General features: G+C 38.9%; 1 protein-coding gene across 1 annotated transcript in view; it reads left to right on the top strand.

The window, feature by feature from the left end:
* LOC115568091 (uncharacterized) overlaps positions 1-27,713 on the top strand; it is a 276,579-nt gene that overhangs the window by 132,559 nt on the left and 116,307 nt on the right. The gene's annotated exons all lie outside the window — the stretch shown is intronic.

Raw genomic sequence — 27,713 nt, forward strand, 5'->3', positions numbered from 1 at the left:
CTGGACGTATTCGACGAGACGAACGAAATACTCTGGCAACGAGACAGGGGAAGACACAGACTATATACACATGAGGGAAGGGAACACAGGTGGAAACAATCATGGATCAGGGGAGACGTCAGACCGGTGACACAAGAGGAAGGGCAACTGACCTGAAACGAGAGGAGAGTTACTTTTCAAAATAAAACATGAAATTCACAAGACAGAAAACCCAAGACAGGACAGTCCTCACCGCGGTGTGACAGGTACAATCTCATTTGATTTTCTTATACAAGTTACATCTGTTTGAGAATTAATCTTAAAATATTTCCCTCTGAAGAGACCAAAAGCTAAAATACACACTTTTGTAATTGTCACAATAGTTTGTATATATAGATATATAGAGAGATTTTATTTTATCACAACTAACATGAAACAGTATTTCCTGTAACCAGAAGTAGCCCAACAAAAGTAGCAAAAGTACAGATTTGTTCATTTAACTCATAATGAAAAACTGCATTTTGTTTTGATATTGGTATTCAGGATGTTTGAGGACTGAAAACAATATTTAACTCAGCCTAACTGAAGAGTAATAAACTGGAAAAAATGCATACTGTAATGATGTAATATACATGTAGAAAATAATTTTAGTATGTTTCATGCAAAGTCAAGCATAAAACATGTCAGTGCGATAAACAGGTTTGGGGAGTAAAGAGGGAGGTGACCTGTAATCTGAACAACACTTCAGACTGGAGGAACAAGCTGAAGATGTGTCTGGTTTTTAAAATTACTTTGTTTTCAAATCTTTAGATATACTGAAACAGACGCCGACATACAGACGAACGGAGGGAGAGAGAGAGAGACCAGGTGAGTTTCATTGCATAGGAAGACTTGAAGACTTGTCGTTAACACCGGAGAGCAGAGCTGCTTCACGGTTAAACTGTTTAAATAAAACGTTGGACGGTTTTCTTCAGTTGACAAGCAAGTTTAAAGTCTACATAAATAGTCAGGTCACCTATCTGTGTTTGGTTTGTTGTGTTTATGTCTTCTTCTTCTTCTTCATCTGCTGCGGCTTGGATTAGGCCCATTTTCTCTTATGAATATGGAATTTCCCTGAAACATTTTTTTAATTTGTTTATTTACAATCTTATCTTAAATACCACATTAATGAAACATATGTATTTCAAGATCAGTCTATAGCATAACATAATATAAATAGTCTATAATACAGGACAGTGCTGCTTTTCAGTGGACAAAAAGGTTTAAGTTCCCTTTTAGGTTCTCTTTCATCTGGTGCCCCACCTGTCCACCACTGTCTCGTGGTTACCATCGGCCTCTGTTACACAGTCAAAGATTAAACAATGACTACATTTATTACTGTACTGTGTTACTGTGCATATGCACCTTTATCTTGCTGTGTATATAAACTGTCCAGAGGTTGTGCAGTAAAATAGGCGCTGGGTTGAGGAGTAAAGAGGGAGGTGACCTGACTGAGACCAGACGGAAGAAGAGAGAGACACCATGTGAGTTTCAGTTCCAGTCCAGCTTGAAGACTTGTCGTTAACACCGGAGAGCAGAGCTGCTTCACCGGTAAACTGTTCTTCTTCTTCCTTCACAGCAGTCTGATATTAAATAGACATTTTAGAGTTAGCTAACACATTGCTAACGTTCATGTTTCCAACGGTTAACGGTTAGCTAGTTTTCTTAAGTGGTTTAATACGACGGTTGAGTTTTAATTGTTATTTAGGAAGACGATAATTAACGTGAATAGAGTGTGTGTGTGTCTGTGTGTGAGAGAGAGAGTATAACGGCCATGCTATCTTAATTAGCCTAGTATTGATGAGAAAGTAGCAGCAGCACAGAGCTGTCATGTCTATTGAAGGTTTCCAGGAGACTCTGTGTGTGAAAAATGTACGTTTCATTACTTCTTTTGTACGTTTACTTTTTAGAGAATATTTAGAAGTAAACTCCGATTGATGCACTCCTTCAGTTAAACTTGTTTTTAAATACATTTTTTTCATGGGCTGTCAGTCAATTAGCCAAAAATTGACTAACTACTAAAAACTACTATAATAATCAGCAGAAGTGCAAAATATTCTCTTGTTTAAGCTTGTCAACTGTGTGAATTTGCTGCTTTTCTCTTTCATATCACATGAAATTAAATATTTTTACTCATTGGAACAATTTTTTTTTTTGCACTTAGGAAATCAAAATGGCTTTTTTTCACAGTTTTCTGACGTATTTCTGACTGAAAGAGTAATCAGTTGATCAATCAATAATCAGCAGATCAATCTCCAATGAAAATGATAACCACATGCAGCCCTTCTTTTATCACTTGTCCTATCTGACTGATCTGACTTCAGTAACTCAAAGATGATAGTTTCGACTACAACAACTTTAACCTTTATGTTGGATCAAATATCTGCATCATTATGTGCCATGTACTATTTTATCTTGTGGCTTCATAAACTGTTTCTGATTGAAACATTTCTTTGTGCAAACTTAAATGTTTTTGTTTTTTTTTACCATTTGTATTAAGTGAGCCTGACAATGTGTGTAGTGTACCTGTTTTAATTAATAACTTTTATCTTATTTGTGCTCTGATAAAGCAAGACAACATTTAGTTTACATTTTATATGTACAATATATGAGATGACAGAGATATGCTAAAAGTTAAAGAGCAGTATATTGTTCTGAAGTCTGGGTGGGTGGTGCTTGTCAAAGAGGCCTCTACATGAATACCAGTACCAAGGTTTCCCAGCAGCACATTTGATTGTAACGAGATTATCAATCATATCCACTTTAGCTGTCAGTGGTTTTAATGTTGAGGCTTATCAGTGTGTATGTTAAAGAAACTAGTGCAGTGCCTGTAAGAAAAGTGTATTCCAAAACTGGGAGGTTAAGCAGCTTTTTCATGGATGGCCAAATGAGGCTGTGTTTGAAGGTGGGACGTCAGGGATATTTAGGTTTGTTGTGAAATCCGATATTCCAGGGTATAATTGGCTGTTTTTGACTATTTTTGATTTTGCCATTATATTTCACCTTAAAAGCTATTTACTTGGTGTCATTATTTTCAGCACAACCTCACATGTGTGACTGTACAGTTCTTTTTTCATTTTGACACACTGTATTAACACAATGGACCTAAAATCACAAAAAAAAACACAAATCCGAGTAGAAAAAGTTTGATTCTTTTACTGTGAAAACCACAAATATGTTTAACCATTTTTTTTTTTTTACTTATGATGCAAATATAAATTGTTGTTTGCTAAATTTGTGCACACATTTAAAGAATGTACAAAGTTATATGTAAATATTACATTTAAATGCAGGCAATGCTCAGGTCTGCCTGAGCTCCTTCCAGCTGAATGAAGAGCTGCACTGCCTGCTCCACATTCAGCTTCTGCTCATTCTGACTCATTAAACAAAAAACCGACTCCACTACACACTAAACACACTACACCAAACACTACATAACACACTAACTATACACTCCAAACACGCTAAATGTCACAAATCTCTCAACTCTCAATATCGCTGTCTACACACCGACCGTCGTTGCCTGTCAATCATCCGCCTAGGTCCCTCCCACAACTTCCTGTTCCTCAACAACCAAACTTGCTGCTTGGACACTTTCGTGACAAAAGCCCGTTTTTACCGTTTCTTCCTGCACCAGACACAAAGCAAACGTGACGGCAATGTTCGCGAAAAAGCGTGGCGGACATTATTTACCCTAGGTCCGGTTTTGGACGTGCCGATGCGTCCGGTCCGTCGCCTCGGGAGGTGGGCCGTGTAGCTAGCGGCTAGCGGCTAGCAGCTAGCTAGCGGCATCCACAGATTCCGATTCCACTTTGTTGTCGCGCGTCTCCAGATCTCCTCAGACCCGAACAGACTCGGTCCGGACTCGTTTAGTAAGGGATAATGCCCGACGAGGTGTCCATTAACAGAAATGAATTTCTGTTAATGAACACCTCGTCGGGCATTATCCCTTATACCATGGTCACTTGCCAAAGAAAAGAAATTCGGACCATTAATTTACATTTTCATGCGTTTTACAATCAAAATAGAAAGTTTTTCACAAGCCATAACTTAGTTTCCCCTAGTAACGCCTGAGGGTTTGACTAATACCTGGAACAATCATTACTCTCCCATAAGATTCTTATGCAACGGAGACGTTGTTCACTCCTCCAGTAAATAGGACGGATCATAGATACGACTTGGCAACGGGAGATATTCTGGTCCGCTCAGCGATGAGCCAGAAAGCTAACGCTATGCTAGCAGGATTCAAAGTCAATAACATTGCATAGGGTTGACAAACAGTAAATATAATTTGACAGTATGCTAGCTAACACGATTAGCTAGCTAACCAGTCATGTCATTGTCCCCAAATCAATAGCAAGATTTCCACGAACTATAGCCGCAGCCTGAAGCAGAGAGCTGAACAGCGTGAGACAACTCGCGTTTCAGTAAATTTAGAAGGGAACTGTACTTTCTGCAGCTTGTGTGTTACAGTCGCCACCCTGTGGTGTTTAGAGGATAAGACACTTAAGGACTGACGGACTGAACTCAGTGCTGGAAATATAATATTAAGGTTTGATACGCCAGCTAGCGCATTAATTTACAGCAGTGAACAGTCAATTTGACTGGAACTACTTAGGTGTCCATATATCAGGGGTTAATGGACACCCTGCAGCCAATCAGAATCGAGTATTCACCCAGACCATGGTATAGATCTCATTAATCCACAGCAGTCAGTTTAGATGCACAGAACAGAACGGACCGAACCGCCGTCAAAATCCCGGTCCAGCTTGCGCCTGCAGGTATAAATCCGCTTGTTTCTTCAGGTATATCGTGGGCTTCAGCTCTGCAGTGATTGGCTCTGGTGCGCACGTGACTGTGGTGGCTCTGGTGGACAATGCTCGGCGGAATGTGTAAAGCATTTATGAAATACTTTATTCACGGTATCATTGCAGTCCAAGCAAATGCTTAGATGCACACCACTGAACCACGCAGCAGCCATATTGAAAGTCTCAGGTCAGTGTGATCCTGATCCGCAGAGATATTTGACCAACAGACACACACACACACACACACACACAGACAGAGATTCCGTGCATTTATAGAAAGATTGCACTTACATGTGGCGCTACAACAAAATGCATCCGCCCGAAAAAAGAAAGTAGGTTCTGCCATTCATGCGTATGCTTAGTGTGTTCACAGTAACCTTCACTTTGCCAGTTAATTTGCCAAATAATCAATTGTATAGAATTTGTGGTTAAGTATTTCCTTTAAACTTTCTGTGAAGTTGCCCTCTTGAATATTTTTAATCAATGGAATTGTCAAGTTTCTTACAAAAAGAGTATTTTGCATTTGAGGTGAAACCAGACTACACCAATTAATGTTGACTTTTCTACTGTCCAATTCTAACAGTGACTAACTATCAACATTTAATTTTATGTCTCTTTTTAAAGAAAGTGATGCCTGACATTGACCTAATCAAAGTGTTTCTCCTCCTCTCCGTCCTCAGTGGAGCACTTTGTAGATAAACACCAGTGTGATCTGATCGCAAGAGTGTGCAATATAGGACCAATCTTGGATAATCTCTTCAGGGAAGGTGTAATCCAACAAGCAGACTATGACACAATCAGGACTATCCCGACCACTCAGGAGAGGATGAGGAAACTCTACAGCGGCTCCCTGAAAGCTGGAGGTCAAGCAGCTAAAGACGTCTTCTTCAGAATCCTTAAAAAGGAGGAGTCATATCTGGTCGCTGATCTCAACAGGAAGGAGTCATAAATGCTGTGACCACCTGAACCTAATATTGTTACAGATTTACAGAACAGAATTTATGGAAATATCCTGTTTTATATCTCCTCTGTTCTGTTATTGATCTTAAAATTGACTTGGTCGTGACTCGAAAAGGTTAATAACCACTGTTCTAATGTGTCAGCGATCAAACCAGACAGCCAGTCAAAGATTCAAAGTGACCACGATGATCATCACGTTTTCAAAGACATATTTTTTTATTTCTGATTTTGCACATGTATAATTATGTCTATGCATTTCTGTTGGTGTTTGTTTTATTCTATTCGTTTATCATTTGTTGCTTTTATGTATATAAATTTTTCTTGTCATCCAACAAGACATTTAAAAAATCAGCACTCTATGTCACTAAAAGCTCTTATGTGGTTCTCTGAAAGCTGATAATGCCTGAAAAAATGTGTTCTTCTCTAATGTCTCCACTTCCAAACGAATGACCGCTTTCTCTCAGAGTTTTATAGTTTATTTTTTTATTTTTATGTGTGTTCTGGACAAGGCCTGCTGTAACATGGTGATGAAGAGGACCCACTCCCTCTGTAGATATAAAAAGCTCATTCTCAGGTAACAAAACACCATTCTTAGTTTGAGGTGATTATACACTGATGAAATCATAACTCAAATATATTCAGTTATTGCCAAGAAATCATCCACAATTCTGCACACTGGACCTTTAGATCCAAATTTATATGGTGTGCAGTGTCTTCCTGCCATGATCAGTGAGGCCCGTTTAATTGGCTTATTTTGATGACATGAGATGAGATTTCATGTAAGATTAGAAACCAGATTCAGAAAAAGGTTTATCAGACGATCATGTAAGAAAAGAGTCAAGAAAACTAGACATGTAATGTTTTTATTAAATTGGCTGAGAGTCAATTTTGTTTATGTAAATTTGTAAAACATGCTTGATTATGAATTTTTATCTGTACATTTTAAATTTGGTTCAAACTTTCACTTTGCCCTAAATATTCTTTTTATCTGGTTTTGTATCTTTTAATTCTGCTCAGTAAGAATGCTTTTCAGTGGCCATTCAAAATGTTTTCTATTTTGAAATGCATCATAAAATCTTGTGATTGCTATTTTAAATTTTGACTTAATGGAATTTCTTAAAAAATAGTATATTGTGACAATCCCTACACCTCCCTACAACAGGGGTCCCTGTTCTTCTTGTTTGTAGTTTGCCGTGACTGAAAGATTCCTTCTCCTCTGTCTTTGTTAGTAAATTATTTTTCTTCTGCCAATTTATGTCTCACATTTTTGTCACAGTCTGTAACCCTGCCTCTGACAATATGAAGCAAGTGTAATAATGAAATGTAGAAATCACATGTGTTTGACTTTCCCTCCAGGTTTTTAAAATGTGCAGGTTGACCTTGACATTTATTTGTGTTCAGAAAGGTTTGTGTCCTTACTGATTCAATGATATTGAGCTGGATCAGTCATTATTGTAGGATGATTAATAGATTAGTCTTTCCTCCAAATAATTTGGAATGTTGCAAAAATTGTATCTCATCAAATGGTGCAAGGCGGCAGGCGGCCATTCTATTGTACAATCTCATTCGATTTCTTACAGATGTTAGATCTGTTTGAGAATTAATTTAAAAATGTTTCCCTCTGAAGAGACCAACAGCTAAAAGACACATTAATGATCACAATAGTCTAAATATATATTTATTTTTAACTGATACAGCGCTTTTTAGGTGACTAAGATTGTATTTAATCACAGCTAAAATGAAACAGTATTTCCTCTAACCAGAAGTAATCCAAAAAAGTAGCAAAAGCACAGATTTGTTACATTTATTATTGTTACGGACCCTCTAATAGAAAGACTATCAGAAAGGAAAGAAGTTAATCTAACCCTAAATGAACCAAAGAAAACTGAAAACATGACAACTGGTGATCTCCAAACTAAACCACAAACAAACTAACAAAACAAAACAAAAACCCCAGCATTGAAAAACGTGTGGGGGTAAAAGGCAACAAGGAGACAAAGACAAAAATATCCCCCTTTCAATGTGAGCTGGGCAGAAGCTCCAGAGAGAGTGAGGCTTCCACTCAATCCTCCTTCAATACTGTCAGGTAATTACAACACACCTGGACCGGTGTGTCTTCCTGAAAGATAAAACACAGACAACAGGAAGAGAGGGCGCCAGAGAACAGGCAGAGCGAGAGAGGAAACTGCACTTTGTTTTGATATTGGACTTCAGTTTGAGGACAGTATTTAATTCAGCGTAACTGAAAAAATAAATCCTCATATTTCAGAATACATATTGTAATGATGTAATATACAGTTTAAAAATAATTACATATGATTCAAATTTAAGTATAAAACACGTCAGTGCTTCAGTTTAAAACTTTACATATACACCTTTATCTTGCTGTGTATATAAACTGGGCAGAGGCTGTGCAGTAACACGACCGTTGGTTTGATGAGTAATGAGGGAGGTGACCTGATGAATCTGAACAACACATCAAGACCCGAGGAACTAGTTCATCTTCTTCCTCAGGCTGCTGAAGGAACGAATAGTAGACGACGTGTGTGGTTTTTAAACTTACTTTGTTTTCAAATCTTAAGAGATACTGAAACAGACACCGACATACAGACGGAGGGAGAGAGAGAGAGAGAGAGAGACTTGTCGTTAGTACCGGAGAGCAGAGCTGCTTCACGGTTTAACTGTTTTTAAACAAAACGTTGAACGGTTTTCTTCAGTTTAACAAAATTGGATGGACTTCAGCTCTAACTACTGAAGCTACTATAAGGTAATAAGTCATAATATTAGCCTAGTTTTTATTACTTTCACTTTCAGAGCTCTACTTCCTTCACAGCAGTCTGATACTAAAGAGACATTTTAGAGTTAGCTAACACTTTGCAAACGTCAAACGGTTAACGGTTAGCCAGTTTTCTAAAGTGGTTTAACACGACGGTTGAGTTATAATTGTTACTTAGGAAGACGATAATTAACGTGAATAGAGAGAGAGAGAGAGTGTGTGTGTGTGTGTGTGTGTATGGGGGGGGACTGATGAGAAAGTAGCAGCAGCACAGAGCTGTCCTGTCTTTTGAATAGTCCTCCCAGGAATCTGCGATTACCGCAGATTGCTCTGCCGTCCGCGGAATCAAAGACCTTCCGCGGAATATCACATTTTGCATGTAGTTTTCATCCCGGCCACTAGATTTCGCTGTCAGATAGACTGGGCTCTAGACTCACTGTAGAAGTACACGTTGATAGGGTTAGGTGCAGTGCAGTGAAGCGACAGACTCAGGTTTCCATCCACCAGGTGAGTGAAGAACACCTGAATCATCGTCAAACAAACGTGTCGCAGCTCTGAATGTACAGACAGTCACAGTTTGAACTGCTGTTGAGCTCTTGTTAATCACATGCTGTCAATCACTCCACTGCAGGAAGGCTGACTCACTGTGTAGAGAAATGTTCTGACGAGCAGCTCAGTCTGGTTCTGTGTTCACTGACACCAGCTCTCCTGCAGTGACACCAGAACTTCAGAGGAACTGGTTTCACTGCTAGTTCCTAAACCTTCACCCATAGTTTGGTGAAAAGTTTTGCTCTTTTTATGTTGCAAATAAATCTGCCCAACAGGGACAAAGAAAATGTTGATGTTGATTATTTAAAAAACAGTAATAGTAGGTTCCACAATGTTTTACAGTGTTCTGGTATTGCAATTAAGAGAATATTTAATTCATTATTACATTAAAAAAGTATGTTTTTTTTTAATGTTTGCGGAATTTTAACTTTTTCTATGCAGATTCCTGGAGGGACTAACTGAAGGTTTCCAAGAGACTCTGTATGTGAGAAATTTAATTTGCATTACTTCCTCTGTACGTTTACTTTTTAGAGAATATTTGTAAGTAAACTCTGGTTGATGCACTCCTTCAGGGAAAGTTGTTTTTTAAACGTTATTTTTCATGGGCTGTCCGAAAATTGATTGGAAACTACTGTAACAATCAGAAGTGCCAAATATTCTCTTGTTTAAGCTTCTCAACTGTGTGGATTTGCCACTTTTCTCTTTTATATCACATGAAATTACATATTTGACTGAACAAGTGATCAGTTGATCAATCAATAATCAGCAGATCAATCTCCAATGAAAATGATAACCACATGCAGCCCTTCTTTAATCACCCGTCCTATCTGACTGATCCTATCTAACCCTAACCCTTAAAGGTCCCATATTATGAAAAATACGTTTTCTCTGGTCTCTACATAAGCTGGTCCTCCCTGAGCCTGCCAACTCCCAGAATGAGGAAAACAAGCGATTCCTGCATGGTCTCTGCAGCCCACCACTGGTAAAACAGCACTCCTACAGGCTGTTCGGATTTAGCCCCTGTCGTTAGGTAACGAAAGGAGTCATTTTCATAGGCCGACATCCTCTGCGCGGTGATAGGAGATATCCGAGAGGGGGGCGTTCATCCCCGAGGTGAAGAACGACAACGTGCCGGCTGCGGTTCGTGTTAGCTTGTATGTGTGTGCTAACCAGTTCACATCGGACTGCCTCAGTAACGAGGGTCAGTACAAAGCTGGTTTTGTCTTGACACTGACCATCGTAAAAGGATCAGTCTCAACCATACCGGACCCAGCAACTGCACCCAAGCCACTAATAAGTGTTGCCGCGGTTACAGTTGCCAAGGAGTACGTTGAAGTCAGCTGGAAATCGGCCAACTAGTTAGCTCCGCTTCGGTCCGCTATCCAATGGCGTTTGAAGCGAGTTTAAAGTTAATAATATTATGATGGAGCTTGGTTGTCACAGTAAAAAGTCTGGAAATGTGGGGTGCTGTTAGCTCATTGGGGAGAGCGCACGTCCCATGTGCTGAGGCTCTGCAGCGGACCCGGGTTCGACTCCTGGCCTGGGTCCCTTTGCTGCGTGTCACTCCCCCTCTCTCTCGCGCTCTTTTCTGTCATATCTTCAGCTGTTCTATCAATAAAGCCATAAAAGGCCAAAAAAAAAAAGAAAGAAAAAAGACTGGAGACAGAGACAATGCGAACAGTGTCCAAGAGTTTGGAGACTGTGTTGGAGACAAACACAGCTTTCGCTAGCTGTTAGCCATTACCTACATGGCAGTTACTGTAACAGGACACTCACACCAAAAGCGATAAAATAGCCTGTGGTAGGGGTGGGCGGATCGATCCAAATATCGATAGTATCGATACCAAGGTGTGTATTGGTATCGGATCGATACTAGCGTGATGAGATCGATATTTTTGTTGTAGTTTCTCTTCTATAAATTAATCAAATCACTTGTATTTCTTCACAGAATCTGTGTGACCGCAGCGTCTCTCTCAGTCCTTATGCACAGTGCTCCTCTCCACCTCTCTCAGGTTCACTCTGAAGTATGAATATGGCAGAATATGATTACCCTTTTGTGTATCTGTTGAAGGAACATTAGTATTCCTATTTAGGCAACATGCAGATAGGTTATAGATTTAATTATGTTAAATATTATTTTCTTATTTGGCTAAAATCTTTGTCCTGTGTTTTATTATTATCATAATCATGATCAGCTAATTAAAGGCAAAATTACAAAATCACTCAATGATCAGGAATTTAAGTAAAAAGTATCAGTATCGGTATCAGTATCGGTATCGGCAATGCTGGCCTTGTAATTACTTGGTATCGGATCGATACCAAAATTTGCAGTATCGCCCACCCCTAGCCTGTGGTCGCTCTGGTGCTCACATCACGTCGCTGCAGTCGCCTGGGTGGCAGCGACTGAAGCGACTGAAGCGACCGAAGGGGCGGGTCTTTCAAGCAGCAGGCAAAGGTCTTATATAAATATATAATAATCCATCTATTACATTGGTTCCCTCTTTCACCATGGATCGCACTTCTTTGGGCAGCCTTCTTTGTGTTGCATCGGCATATTTGCGCCTTTTTCCACCTTCGGAATCCAGATCAGCCCCCAATTGGCTGACGCCGCGGTCGCGCTGCTGCTCATTTGCATAAAGTTGAGCGTCTGTCAACTTTCGTCGCTCGCATCGCTCGCATCGCTGAAATCGCGTCGCTCACGCCGCCGGTCGCTCCGGTCACTCCTCCTCGCCAGCGTACATCGAAAATGAATGGCAGCTGGTCGCCTCGGTCGCTCAAGTCGCTTTTGGTGTGAGCGTACAGTAACAACACATCCGAATAAACTAACATTGTTCAGACACACTAACCACTCTGAAACGCCATGCTGCAGCCACAGAGTCTGTATTTCTTCAGGAGCCTCTCCTTCTGGGTCAAACTGGTATGGTTGAACGGAAAAATCTCCGCGAGCGATAGCGATACATATACATCCACCGTAAACATTAGCGCATGCTACTACCAGCGCAAGGGGAATCCTCTCCCTGAGAGTGACGTAGCAGGAAGGGCTCTCCAAGCAGGCGTTGACAGACGGAGCTCATTAGCATTTAAAGGTGCAGGCTGCTGTCAGGAGAGGTCAGTAGAGCGACTTTGTGACAGCTGAAATTCAGGACCACTTATAGGTTTAGGGCAGTGGTGTCAAACTGATCCAGTAAAGGGCCGTGTGGCTGCAGGTTTTCATTCCAACCAAGCAAGAACACATCTGACCCAAATCAGGTGTGTTTCATTCCAAATCAGGTGTGTTCTTGCTTGGTTTAGGGCAATGCATATCGAAGTTGTTGGACCTCTGACAGCTGTGTGAAATTGATGAAAAACAGTATAATATGGGACTTTTAAGTAAGTGTCTTTAGGACAGGTTAAATTGGGCAGAGATGATAGTTTTGACTACAACAACTGCTTTTTTCAGCTTTATGGTGGATCAAAGATGTGCATCATTATGTGCCATGTACTATATTTTCAGTCATCTCATTAAATGTCTGTTACTCAATGAGTTCAGGTTGTCGACAACAAGCCAAATTTAAACAGAGAATCTGACTGTCAAATTATTTCCAAGTTCAGTCAGTCATGTTTTAATCTCCAATAGTAATAATAATTATTTCTCTTAATTTTGTTTCAGCTACAGGACCGTCAACTGTAGCACCTGGTGTAGATACCAAACCAGATGGTAGGTGTACAGGTAGTATGAAGTCTCCTCTGTAAATGCTTTGTACTCTGTCAGTCACTGTCTGATCAGATTGTCTAGAATCCAGAATCTGACAATAAACTAAATTTGTAATTTACTGCATGGCTGGATATTTAAACCAGGCTGAACTTGAGTTTGTTAAAAAAAAAAAAGAGTTCAGGTTCATGAAAGTAACAGTGGCTGCTGATAAATGCTGCGTAGTATTATTTTGAAGTGGAACTCTCACCAAAAAGCAAACTTGGCTTTATTTGTGAATGTATATGAGTCATGATTAGGATGAAAGAGGCACTTTTAAGATCTACCATAGTTTGTTTTCAGGCAAGCTCATTTTCAATGGCGTGCTGGGGCACTCGTAGGCTAGCATCAAAATCGCTATTTTTAAAACACTAAGAAAGCTCTACACAACATGAAACTTTGCTCGTAGTATCACCAGGGTCTCTACTCATGAACATGAGCATTGTTTGTGTACACTGAGTTTAAGAGTGCCCCATCACTCCATTGAAAATGAGCTTGCCCAAAAACGAAACTAGGCTAAATCTTAAAAGTGCCTCTTTTGTCGTAATTATGCTTTTACACGAAGGTTTGACTCCTATACATTCACAAATAAAATCTAGGTTGCTTTTTGGCGAGAGTTTCACTTTTCAATTTAAATGAAGAGTTTGACTTTTTAGGAGATATGTTTGATATATTTCTCACCCAGAGTTGTACTAGAAGACTGACACCACTCAGTTGTCTTTCGTAATGGGTCAGTTACATTTGTATCATATCATATATATGTGAGTGAATTTACATTATGGATAAATTGCAGACATTACATTTTGTGTGTGTATGTGTCCAGGCTTGTGTGTATGATAGCCTGTTTATAAATATGGATCAGTCATTGTAGAATGATATTTACCTCTTTTCCTCAGATGAACACTTTGTGGATAACATCAATCTGAGCTAATAAAGAGAGTGAGCAACGCTGAACCCATTTTGGATGAGCTCCTTCGCCGAAATTTCATAATGGATGATGAAGTGAGTAAATCTTAAATCATTCTAATGGCTGTGTTGATAGCTTAGGTTACAACTGAAGATCAACTTTTAAGTGAATATGATGTAAATTTTATAAAACTGAACAGTAAATTGTTTTAGCATCGACATCACAATGTGCGCTATAGTCACATAGCAGGACATGTGATGTCAGCAAATGAACTTAAACACTTCCTGCTACAGCTTTTTTGTGTCTTGATACTAAAGGAAAACTCACATAGATCTCATTTTCCACAAACTAACCTACAAGAGAAGTCTGCCTGATAGAGCATCATTTACTCTGATTGAAGGGTTCTTGGATACGCAGAATTTGTTGGTTGTGATTGACATGTGGGCTTTAAGTCGCCAGTGTTTTTTGGTCAGTGGAGGAGAGATAAGGCAGGTTTCCTCTGCATCAGATTGTGTTGTAAAGTTGTGTCATTGTAGCCAACTCATGGTAAAACTTGAGCCTTGCTTCTGTGTCTGTGTCAGGAGGAGGAATCATCTGGTGGATGTATATTGTTCACACTTGGTGTTTCTTAAGGAGTTGCTGGTCTAAGTGAAGCTGTTTTTGAAGGGATCAGCAGTAAAACCCGAAGCAGTGCTGACTGCACCTGCATGAACTCCAGGACGGATTTATAAACAGTGTCAGACTTTGTTTTTTGTTTCCCCCGAAGCCAGAGGTCAAGATGACCTGTGATCCTTTTTCTTTGGAGAGCAGCTATTTGAGTATGTAAGGGCTATTGTGTAGTTGTGTGTGGCATTCTTTTATGAAAAGATCAAAGCTACAGGTGTTTTCAATCTGTGCATCAAAGCCAAGTTTGCCTTGGAAACTCAAAGCTCAATAATCTGTACCAAGAGAAATTCACTGAAACTTGGAGATATGATACACTCAGTGCGTTTACATGCACAGTTTAGTCAGATTACAGTCATAGTTCGACTATGCTGCTCAATCGGACAACTGCAATTATCCGAGTATACATGCCAGTGAGAAAATCGAATTACTGGCCGAAAGCATGTCATACCCCGGTACGCTAGGTGGCGCTGTACCCATTTCAACTAGTGTTAACGGCGCACCTCCGGCTGACCTCTTGACGTCACCAGCTGCCTCGGCATTCAAGAAAGATGGCGTACGAAGAGCGAGACGAAGCTACATCTTTGTACACTTCGTATATGGTGTACATGATAATTACACAAACTTGGTGCACTCTGGCGCTCTTTCTTGCGGTGATTTCGGAGGAAAGCCGCCACCGCCGTCGCCGTCCGTCTACTTCCGGCTCACGGCCCCGGGGAAAAATCTCGCGCCTGCGCAGAACGCAAAATCCGATCCGATCCGCTGGAAACGTATACATGCAGGAGTAATGCGACTTTCAATCGAATAATCTACGTGGTGTAATTCGACTATGAGAAATCCGATCCGGTCCGATTTTAGTCAGACTAAGGTGTATACATGCATCTTAAAAATCCGTTCATAGTCAGACTAACGCAGTAATTCGGTTTTCTTGAGTGTCATGTAAACGCACTGACTGTTATTTATGTCACTCTATCTTGCTAATACATATTTGCACATTTTTTTTCATGCACAAACACACATCCTTAAGATCACACCTATGTCAAAATTGTGTCATTCATTCACTCCATTGGAGCGCAGTAAGCCATCATATGCCCCAGGTGGAAACTAAGAATATTACCTGAAATTGCTCCCTTGCCCAAAAATGGATAAATGACATTATCTGGTAGACAACATTAAAAACTAAAACTTTGTGTTGAGTTTAGAATGAGAGACATTTAACCTAAATTATATGATTTTATACTGTAAATCACAAGGAATTAAAAAATGTAGTGTTCATGGGTTTCAATTGGCCACGATAGAGCCACGAGGTACAATTGGAGATATACAGAATAATATTGACATATGTAAAGAGTGAGTTTTGAAAATTAAAAAATCAGAAAAAAATCCAGGCCCTTGGGAAATATCATTCCATATGCATTAACACAGCTAGAATTGTCAACAAAAAGGAAGTGAGGTGGACACAAATGGCCAGCATAGAGTCCAGAGGGTTAAAATCATCCTAAACCAAAATTTCGAATTAATCGATTTTGCGATTTATCGCCCAGCCCTATATATGTTTCGACCATTGTTTGGTTTGGTTGTGAAATAAGTGCAAAATAAACTCTACTGTGCAGCAGGCAGAATATTTTCAAACTAATATGAATGTTTTTAATAATGCTCAAAATCATCTGCTGAGTGTTGAGTATTATTTTAAGGTAAACTACATTTTAAATATGGATTTGGTTTTTGTCTCATTGTAGCTTGAGACAGTGTGAAAGCAGACTTATGAACTGGGTTTGCTTTAATGGAAAATGATTACATTTGGTAAAGTTTAAAGTCTTACTTTAGATTTGAGGACTACTCTGTGTTTACACTTTCAGTATTTATCAGGGGAAAGTAGAATGACCTGTGGTGCTCTGGAAGGATCAATCCTTGGATCTGTTTAACTGACAATGTGACATGATTTAAAAACAATATTACTACATATTGTCTTGAACTCCCTTCATCTGGTGTTTTGATAATACTGGAGAGTGCTGTCTAACACTTCAGTCCAAAATTTTACATTGTGTTGAAATCTGCTCACTGTGATCATTCCTTTCATTCTAATCTATTTAGTGACCCACTGTGTGAAGGAATTAAAAATTCTGCCTTTACAGAACAAATATCAGTGTGTAATCTTGATGATAACATAAGTAAAGCCAAATATCAGTAAGTTCCCAGTCATGGTAGTAGAACACACAAACACAACCTGTACTGCATCTACTGATATGATGTTATGTCCTTTTCATTTTCCAGGCAGAAACAATGTCCACTAAGAAGAGGCTTTGTGAAACATTGAATGATTTGAGTTCTGAGGAGCTTAAAAAATTCAAGTCACTCATTAACCTGGAGAAAGATTTCCCACTCCTCTCAAGGAAGCTACTCAAAGTGTCAAACACATGGGACATCGTGGAGCTGATGGTGGACACGTACAGTCGACAGTATTTAGGGTTGACCATATATGTTTTAAAGTTGATGGATAGGACTGATCTGGTGCAGAGATTGATAGACGCCAGCCCAGGAACCAAAGGTAAATGACAGAAGACAGAAATATGTGAAAAACCACAAAGTGTCACATACTCACGTGCAGCTCATGTTTTATATTGTTTTATATACAGATACAGGAACACTTGGAAAATGGGGTATGTTATATGTTCATAATTCTGGTGTTGAAGTAATGGTAAATGGTCTGCATTTTTATAGCGCTTTTCCAGTCTAACGACAGCTCAAAGCGCTGTACAACACATGCCACATTCACCCATTCACACACACATTCATACACTGATGACGGAGGCTGCCATGCAAGGCGCCAACTGCTCATCAGGAGCAATTTGGGGTTCAGTATCTTGCTCAAGGACACTTCGACATGCAACTAGGGGGAGCCGGGATTCGAACTGGTGACCTACTCATCACTAGACGACCCGCTCTACCCACTGAGCCACAGCCGCCCCTAATTGCTAATATATGTTTTTTTAATTTCTTCTCTCCTCAGAGAAATATCAGCCTTCACTTAGGCAGAGAGTGAGTATGTCACATCACAATTGACAATGATCACAATTGATGATGAAACTAAATTCTTTATCTCAAACAGTTTTCTCACAGAACTGAAGCTGATCAGGCTGCATAATGTGCACATGAGGTCTGAATGTTATGAAAACATATTGTTCAGAATGTGTGTTATATCTTCATCTAAGAAATATATTGTACATCTTTAGTTTTTCTAACTTTTTCATATTATAAGAAAAGATGCAATTGATGTAATAAAAGCCACTCTGTTATTAAATCAGGAGGCTCATTACAGGTTTTGTAACACAGACTGTAAAAGAGTTTCAGCCAGGCAGTAAAATAAAGTCATGAATATTCTCATGAAAATAGAATACAGTTTGTAAAAAGACCTTAAAAGACGGTCTCTTACCACATCCACATTTCTAAAACACAGACATTGATGAGATGAGAAAAGAATAAACTGTAATCATCCTTGCTGAGAAACTGTACTTTTATCTCATATCTGTACATTATCATCATTTTCTTTGAATTTTTCTCAGGTGGAAACGATGGAGTCTGTCATAGAGCTGCTTTTGGAAGCGCTGAAAGATTTGAGTAAAGCAGAGCTCAAGACATTCAAGAGCACCCTGTGCCTAGTTTACCTATTTGGAGACTCATCTGTTCAATTGATGCAGCAGAAAGCAAAATACATCCCATTGAGCCTGCTGGATAAAGCAGACAAGCAGGGCACAGTGTGTTTAATGGTGCAGTACTATGGCCAACAGTCTGTGGAGATGACCAAAGAGAGTTTAAAGATGATGGAAAGGACTGATCTGGTGCAGAGGTTGTCAGACAGCAGCTCAAGACCCAAAAGTAAGACAATAAAGACAAGACATGATTATAACTTATGTCATCTTATCTTTACATTTTGAATAAAACAATCTATATCATAGGGAAAATAAATATAAATCATAAATATATTTCACGACTAATTATTAATACAATTATTTCAGGAGAGGGAGAAAAATATCTGTGAAAAGTTAGATGTAACTTTTAATGAGCTCTGAGTTTAATTTTATGTTGAGCGCTTTGTATTGAAATCTTTTTTACAAAGCAGTCATGCCTGATGTATAATTAACAACAATATTTGTTTTTAATTCAATTTTTTTCTTTTTCTCTCCTCAGAAGAACACCAGTCTACACAGATCAAGAAAGTAAGTAATATCATGTCCGACCATGCAGAGTACAGTTTTTATTCAGTGAGATTCAGGTTTAAAATTAACTCAACATTAATGATGATTATTAAATCAAACATGGATTTTATCTGATGTTTCACACAGAACTGAAGCTGAGATGATACTGAGATCAGTAATGTTAATATCATCAAGTTTTTAAGTTAATAGGAAACATCTTCTGAGATAACAAACAGATAACTACCAAATATACCAGTAGCTTAGGTGATCTTGTAGAAAAACACGACTTAAAAGAAATAACGTTTTCTCTATGAACATGTACATTTTCCAGGCTGCGACAATGAGGGTTATTAAAGAGCTGCTTTTGGAAACACTCAATGATCTGAGTTATGGGGAGCAAAAGAACTTCACATGGTTTCTGCAGTTCACATTCTTCCAGAGGAGCCTTCCACAGATTCCCTGGAGCAGACTGCTGGGGGAAGACACGACAGAAGACATGGCAGAGTCCCTGGTGGATGTGATGGTGGAGAAATACGGTCAAAAGTCTTTGGAGGTGACCAGGGAGGTTTTAATGGACATGAACCAGACTGATCTGGTTCAGAGGCTGTCAGAGACCAGCTCAGGACTCAAAGGTACGATAGGAGGACAACGGTCACATTAATTCATAATAACAGACAAATACACACTGTTACAAAATCTTTTGATCTATGGAGCAACATCTCAGATGAAGTTTATAATATAAATCAATGCATCAGCGCCGTATAGACCTGCCATGACAGCAACAATACCAGAGAGTTGAATCATCACCTGTCAAACACAGTCGCAACAAACTGAAAATAATAATGATAAATATGAAATTAGACAGAGATTTCTTTAGAGTTGAATGTTTTGGATCTTGACTGTAAAGTCAAGATCGGAATGAATCTGAATCATTGAACCTTTTTTTGTAAATGTGTTTTCAAAGGGCTCAACATCTTTTTATTGAACACACTCTTCTTTATTGGGCCACATCTTCTTGTTTTTGGTCCATTGAGTTCATTATTATCAGTCTTGTATTGGTAATGGCCTGATAGGAATATGGCTAATGTTGTCCACATAATTACACTCCACTGTGGAGAGAGTCTGTGTAAGTTAATTAATTTCAGTGTTTCTTCATTTATTCACTCAGTGGCCTGTGTGATCATGACTTCCTCCTGCCTTCTGTTCTCACACCTAAAACTGAAACATTAAAAGCTTTTTATTCTCATGACTCAGTATTATACTCAGGACAAGTACACATAAGGGTCTCACGCAGAGTATTTATCAATGTAATAACATTAACTGTGTTTCAATCTTGAGTCTCTTTTATGTTTCTTCTCTCCTCAGAGAAACACTCTATGGAGCAAGATTGGCCTGCACTGATCCAGAAAGTGAGTGATGTCACATCTGTCTGACTTTAAACTGAAGCTAAGATAATTAATCTGTTAGCTGATCAACATTTTGATAATAAATAAATCAAAGTATTAAAAAATCAGTTTTTTTTTTTTTTAATTAAACAAACACTCTCTGGTTCCAGCATTTGTGAGGATCTTATTCTTCTCTCTGTTTTGTACCATTGTAAACTGAATATGTTTTATATCTCAAGGAAATTTGAAGGCGTCACCTTGAAATTGTGTTATGTACTTTAAACAACATAAATGTATGTCATTATTTTATCATAGTTTTTATGATAATTATTATTTGCAGTGCTACTTTAAACAATACAGTTTGCATGTAATAGAAGAATAATAAAATGTATCTTGAATGTTATAAATGATGACTAAAAACAAATTATTCCTTTTCATCTGAAGGTTTGTCAGAACTGAAGCTCCATTCAGTTTGTTCTTGTGTTCACATTAGGAGACTCTCAAACAGTTAAAATAAAAAGTCATGAACCTGTAAACAGAAATGAAATAACTGTAAAAGAAGATTAAAGTCAATATATTTGATTTTACACGAAAGAATGTGATCAGTTGAAATAAATGTTATCACCTTGTGCTGATGTGCTCTTACCATATTCACATTTCTTAAACACAGACATTAATGAGATGTGAACAGAAACATTTGTAATCATCCTTGCTGAGAAATCACACTTTAATCTCATCAACATTTTTTCTCTGAATTTAACAGGTAGAATTGATGGAGTCTGTTATAGAGCTGCTTTTGGAAACACTGAAAGATTTGAGTGTCACAGAGCTTGAGGACTTTAAAGATGCCCTGTTGAGTCAACCTGAGTTTCACAGACACGGATACTTCTTAAGCGACCCATTGAGGCTGCTAGAGACAGCACACGTGCAGGACACAGTGTTTTTAATGGTGCAGCTCTGCGGCCAAAAGTGTGTGAAGAAGACAAAGTATATTTTAAAGACGATGAAGAGGACTGATCTGGTGCAGCGGTTGTCAGACAGAAGCTCAGAATCCAAAAGTAAGACAATAAAGATAAAAACACGTTAAAATCATATAACTTGTATATAACATGTCTTGAGTTTTTAAGCTTTGTCTTCCATTTACATTATAAATTATAAGGTTCATAATGTAGAGAAGACACATCAGCTGTGAACAGAATATATTAGGACTAAGAGAGTGGGTAGAAATGACAATTTATACGCCACTGTTAAGGAGGTTTAACTGTAATTTTGTGTATTGTTTTTTTCATGAGGCAATATTGCCTGATCATTTCAATTTAAAGCTGTTAGACCAGTCATCAGTTATGAGTGACTTTCTACCTCTTCTCTCCTCAGAGAAACACTCTGCAGATGAACACCGCTCTGCACTGATCTACAAAGTGAGTAATGTCACATCTGACTTATACAACACAGCTTTCTTTCGGCAGTTGCTAAAAAGGATCATCATATTTAACATTTTAACGGCATATTTGTATTTGTCCTCAGTGAATTAAATAAGTGTCTTGTGAATGTATTGGTTATTTCAGGTTGCAACAATAGCAGCTGTTCAACAGCTGCTTTTAGAAACCCTGAATTATTGGAGTTACAAGGAGCTCTGGAAATTCAAGAACATTCTGCGGTCGACTGTCTCCCAGAAGAACCTCCCAGATATTTCATCAATGTGGAGTTACGGAGCAGACACAGCACAAATAGTGAATGAGATGGTTCACACCTACGGCCAACAGTCTGTGGAGTTAACCAGGGAGGTTTTATTGGACATGAAGAGGAATAATCTGGTTCAGAGGTTGTCAAAGCCGAGCTCAGGTAAGATAGAGGACAACTGCCACATTAATTCATAATAACAGACAAATACGCACTTTTACACAATCAAATACATTTTATAATTTGTTATACAAAAACGTAAGGGATGGGCGTGGATCAATAAATCCTTATTGAAATAATCAAATCAACTACTCACATTGTCTCAACACAAACTGAATGTTGTAAGTTTAACGAGGTGAGTATTTGTTTCAGGGCTTTTGTATTGGATTGCTTTAGATTGTGAAGGTGTTTTGATAAAGTGATTTGCAGTAAAAAAATTATTTTAATTTCTTTCTAAAGTAAGTGAACCTTATTGAAGCTGATTATATTCGTTTTATGTAATTAGATTATAATCCCTCTGAGTCAAATTTGTATTTCTTGTCTCCTCAGAGGAACATCCACCTGCATCATTTGAGAGAGTGAGTTTGACTTTACACATCACAGCTTTCATTCTATAATGTTGGGGATAAAAGTAACTTCCATAAATGTCTCCTGTTTATTTCAAATCCATAAGAAATTCCTTCCAACTGCTTAAAGAGAAGCTTTTGGAAACGCTGAAAGATTTCAGTCCTGGTGATCTGGAGAAATTCAAGCATGTTCTGTTGTACACTAAAATGAAGGAAGGCCTCCCAAGAATCCCAAGACACCTGATGGAGACTGCAGACAGAGTTCAAACAGTGAAGCTTATGGTGGAGCTCTACGGCCAACAGTCTGAGGAGGTGATCAGGGAGGTTTTCAATAAGATGAACAGGCGAGATCTGGTGCAGAGTCTGTCAGACATCAGCTCAGGATCTGAAGGTAGGCTGTGGGAAAAAAAACAATATTTGAATGTCATAAATCTGGGCCCATATTCACAAAGACTTTTATCTTAACGTTAAGAGTACTACCAAATCGGATTAAAAGTTTTTATGTAGGACTCGTTTCCTAAAAGTCATTCACAAAGCCGCTGAGACCTACTTTTAGTTAAATAAAATAAGAACATTTTTTGGGGGCGGGGGTATGGACGGGACATGGCGGTATACAAGAGATTATCAGTGAACTGTGAACATGTGCGCGCCTGAAGGGAGCCCTTGAATTCGATAAAAACAACTTTTCTACAATCTCTACAACTCATTTTCAAGACATGTGAATAATACTGAGGTGAGGGGACTGACTGGAGGCTGAAGGTAAAGTACGTTGCATTCTCTGTCAGAAAGAGAACGAATTTGTCTTCAAAACAAGAGCTTTACATTGCACCACATCAGAGTTTAGAACTGGGTTCTTAGCGAGGGGCTTTTAATTTGAAAGTATCGACCGTTAGCACCGTGCTGCTACAACAACAAGCGGACAATGAAGACAGCTTCAGAGATCGAGGAGATGCTAGCATCTCTTGGATCTCGGCGGCTGTCCAGTTGCTCATCTTAATGTCAACGGATGAAGTGATGCACTGACTGCTGTGATCAGCTGTTTCCTGGTTTTAAAACTCCCCGGCATCATCACCTCCGCCCATCTCACGCAATAGCCGGCACATCAACACCTCGGATTTAGATAGCCTCCGAGGTGTATCCTTCGAGGTGTACCCTCCGAGGCGGCAAATTGGCGGACCAGAACAGACCTCCAGTTTACCTCCCTCTGTCTAAATCCACGGACCTGGCCGCAAAAAGGACGGCCACATTGGCGGCTTGCTCAGTGGCGGTTCTAAACCAGTTTTAATAGGGGGGCCAGGTTGGGGCCGGCTTTTTTGTTAGGGGGCACATACAACCCGGAAAAAAGGATAAATCCCTCATTGAGACAAAGCAGTGTTTACAATTTCAGCAATTTTGATTAGGTGGTAAACTGCTGAGACACTTTATTTCTGCTTTTCCCTTCAGAACAAAATCATTGCAAGAAATCTGTCATTGTATTATTAATGCAGACTCCCTGTCAGCGGGGCCACAGGGGGGTCCAGACTCAGAGATACAGGGGCACTGGCCCCTGTTGCCCCCCCCCAGAACCGCCCCTGGGCTTGCTGCCCAGTATAAAAACGGCTATTAACTATGCATACATGGGCAGCCATGCACTGCAGGCACACTGTCAAGCAGAAGTGCACAGGAAGAAGGTGCATTTCATTACATCAACACGTGTTGCCAGCACCTTTCTTCCAAACAGAGAGACAGCAACTTCTTCAAAACCCATGTTGGTTTTGTCAAAACACACTCTCTAAGGGCTTGCTTTTTTCATTCTGCGGCAGATTGCATTATTAAAGTTGTGCTGTTGCGCATTTAATGAGAGAAGTTGCCAGTCCCATTTCTTATATAGCACAATGTGAACATGTATAGATAGATACTTTATCATACATTCATACTGTCTTGTAATTCTGCGTGAATTTCCTCTCAAAATGCATCACATTGATGCTTTAAATATGAAATATTAAAAATTTTCTTCCGGGAGAGCATGCCCCCTCCCCTCCAGAGGGGTCGTAACATTCTCATCTTTTCACCCCTGACCCGTTTTCATGCCCGAAACTAGAAGTAACTCTTCTTTGCTATGGATAACGTCAATTTATAAGGACGCACTTAGAAGCAGTGACAACGGTGATTGGTTGTTGAGTAACAGGGCAGCCCATTGAAAAGTCATTTACGCTACTCAATGCATGAAGTGAAAATAAGGAAGTTGCCTACAAGCCCATGACAAAGCCTATGACAAGATATTGGATAAAGATTGCGATGAAAAACATGAATTGTCAATAAAAGCGGCATTTGCTCGACAAGCTGCGTCAAACCACTCTCCATTAAAATTCGGGAATCGTGTGTTGATCCGGGCCATTTCGCAACAATGTCGAGTATATTCTAATGTGCATAAAAGACAATTTGTGTATTGATGGAATGCAACTTTTTCCAATTGACAAAGACGTCTTCATCCTGAGAAGGTGCAATTATTTTAATATGCGTCCCATCAATGGCACCTATCACACCGGGTATACCTGCAATTTCCATGAATTTGGCCTTGTTTCTTTGTTGTTGGCGATTGTCTAAAGGAAACCGGATAAACTGACGGATTATATGGGATCTACAGGGCGCGTTGATGGTTTGGTAGATAGAGCGGCTTACTGATGGCTGTGATAATTATCCGCGTTGCAGAGCTGCATTTTCCCCGTAGCCAAATACTGTAGTGTTGCCAAATATTTTAACTCTGGCGTTATTGGATTGTTTTGGTTGGTTGGGGACGTTATTGCGTCCCTCACCAACTCAACCACAACTTCAATCCGTTCGCGGTCCATCCGATATCATTTTAATAATTCCCTGCCATTTAGAGTCTCCAAGCAAGTTAGGAGTCCTCTGGACTTCTTCTAAGGTCTCCCAGACTTAGGTGCTACTTTTAGGCCTAAAATGTTTTGTGAATAACTCTTATTTTCAAAAATTAGGAGTCCTAGATTACGACTTAGCCTTAAGATTCTTTGTGAATACGGGCCCTGATATACAGATTGTGCTCTGTGTTATTTTAAGTTAAATTAACACTACATGGTTTTAGCCCTGATTTTCTAGTCACTGATATTTTTTAGAGATCCCCAAAAAATCTAGAATCCATTTTGTAAAGAAGTGGTTTTGAGATTCAGTGTTTGGTTAATTCAAATATTTTGTGGATTTTTGACAAAATGGTTAGCTGTTTTCAATTTTGTGTTAGAGGTTTTAGAAACTGAGCCATTTAGAAACAAGAAAAGTTTTCACATTTAAGAAGCAGGAATCAGAGAATATATCTCTCATAAGAAATAACTCAGACCGATAAATTGACTATCAGTAGTTTCAAAGATTTGTTGCTCTGGTTGTAGGGCGATCCCATTGTGTCGAGAAGCAAATTGGTCAGCGCCTGTTGGAAATGGAAAATTAATTAAGAGTTTCCAGACTTATAAGATGTGTGAATTGGTCTGGAGATGTCTAGCAGAGCTATGTAGAATATAGTGTTATACCAGTGAAATATGGAAAGTTACCATATAAGTCTATATATTAACATAACATAATTTCAAATCTTATGTGTCTTCACAAGGTCCTTCAAGAAACCAGGAGCTTGAGGGTTGTGGAAGCATAACGGTAAGTTTACTTACTGGTATTTATTTTTGTCTCTTTATGTGATGCTGTACAAAGACAGATTTCCACTTAATTGGAAAAATGATCATGTTCTGCAGCAGGACTCCAGTGACTGGACTAAACTTAAACCTGAAGTGAACAGGACAGATACAGATGAGGCTCCAATTTACAGGTAAAATTTACATAAATACTGCTTTGCATCGGAACTATTCGAATGTTTTTCTTGAGTCTTTGGATTTTCTTTACACAACAAATGAAAGTAAAGAAGATCTCAAATCTATCATTAATTCCATTGTGCCTCCCACACAGAATTTTTGTGCATATAGAGGAACTAACTAGTTTTCTGTCCCACAACTCAGCCTTCAGTCTGAAGCAGGAAACTTTGAATGCAGTGTCTCTGGTTTGCGCTGGGTCTGTAAGGAGAAGGTCAGTTTTAAGTACCAGTTTTGCTCTTGGGAGGAACCTATGGAGAGGATGGAAATGATCAGCTACATGCCTGCAGGTCCACTAATTGACATCACTGCAATCGTTGGGAAATTAGTAGAAGTATACCTGCCACACTGGATCTGCATTGGTAAGTTCACATGAAGAATCAGTAAAGATAAAATGTATAAACTTTTAGATTTATGTTGATTTGTACAATAAATAATGCAAACTTTTACTTCTCACTGATTGTGTATTTTTATTTTGTGCAGATAACAACCCTGAAATAAGAGACAAGTTTGCAGTCCTACACATCGATGACTGTGGAGATGTTGTGGAAAAAGTGGCTGAGGTCACATCGTCCCATGTCAAGTTATCAGAACCAATTTTTTCTCCAAGAGCGGTCCTGATGAAAGCCGGCTTTCCTGTGAAAATAAGCTGTGATGTGTTAATATACTATCAACCCAACACACCATTCCTCAAACTCCATGTTTACCTGATCCCACATGATCCTGCTCTGCAACAGGTTATTGAATATCTTATATATGCATAACATATTCAGAACTGAAATGGTACCAAAGCCTACAGTGGAGTATTGGGGCCAGTGTTGAAAAAGGAAAAAAGTGAAATCACAAGAATAATGTCTTAACATATTGTGAGAAAGTTATAAAAGAAAAATGTTGATTTTTTGAAACTAAATTTAATATAGTTCTACTTGTGGTATTTAAATGTTTCTCTTAGAATATTGACATTGCTCTTCTTGAATATTCAAAAACATTTTTTTAATCGTTACTTTCATACTTTTTTTATTGAAAATATGTTGTGTTTTTGCTGAATGTACCTTAAAACACAGATGACAGTGTTTGCTACCACAACTGTAAGAGCTTTGGTTTATATTGATTTTTCTCCCAGACACTGAACAAGAAAAAATTATCTGATGGATACAAAAAAATCCAGAAGTCGCGCCCAGACATTTACCTGAAAATGCAGCAGGGTTTTAACCTCGGAGCAGACATGGACACAGTCAGAATTCTCCCAGAGGTAAAAGTTGCACTGTCAGTCTACAAATCAGTGTTCATAGTGAATTGTGGTTCGCATTTGAATTAAAACAGCTAAATTTAAGTTGGATTGTTTTTTAAATGTTTCACATTGTGACACTGTCATTTCTCTAAATGCTAAAACTAGAAATATAAAGGTACAGTGACTACAATGTGCCGATACAGCCATGTGAGCACCAACTGGGCTTTCAACATTGATGTTTAGTTGAAAACTGGATTATATTTCTTGTGTCACTTTCAAACCTATCTTCAACATCTTTCCACCAGTAACCATTGCTGTTTAAACGTCTTTTCAATGGAAATCTGTTCACTGGGAGTGGAGCAAACACTACCACTTTTAACTCTCTAACTAACTAAC

This window comes from Sparus aurata, chromosome 17 (genome assembly GCF_900880675.1).
Source record: "Sparus aurata chromosome 17, fSpaAur1.1, whole genome shotgun sequence".
NCBI lineage: Eukaryota > Metazoa > Chordata > Actinopteri > Spariformes > Sparidae > Sparus > Sparus aurata.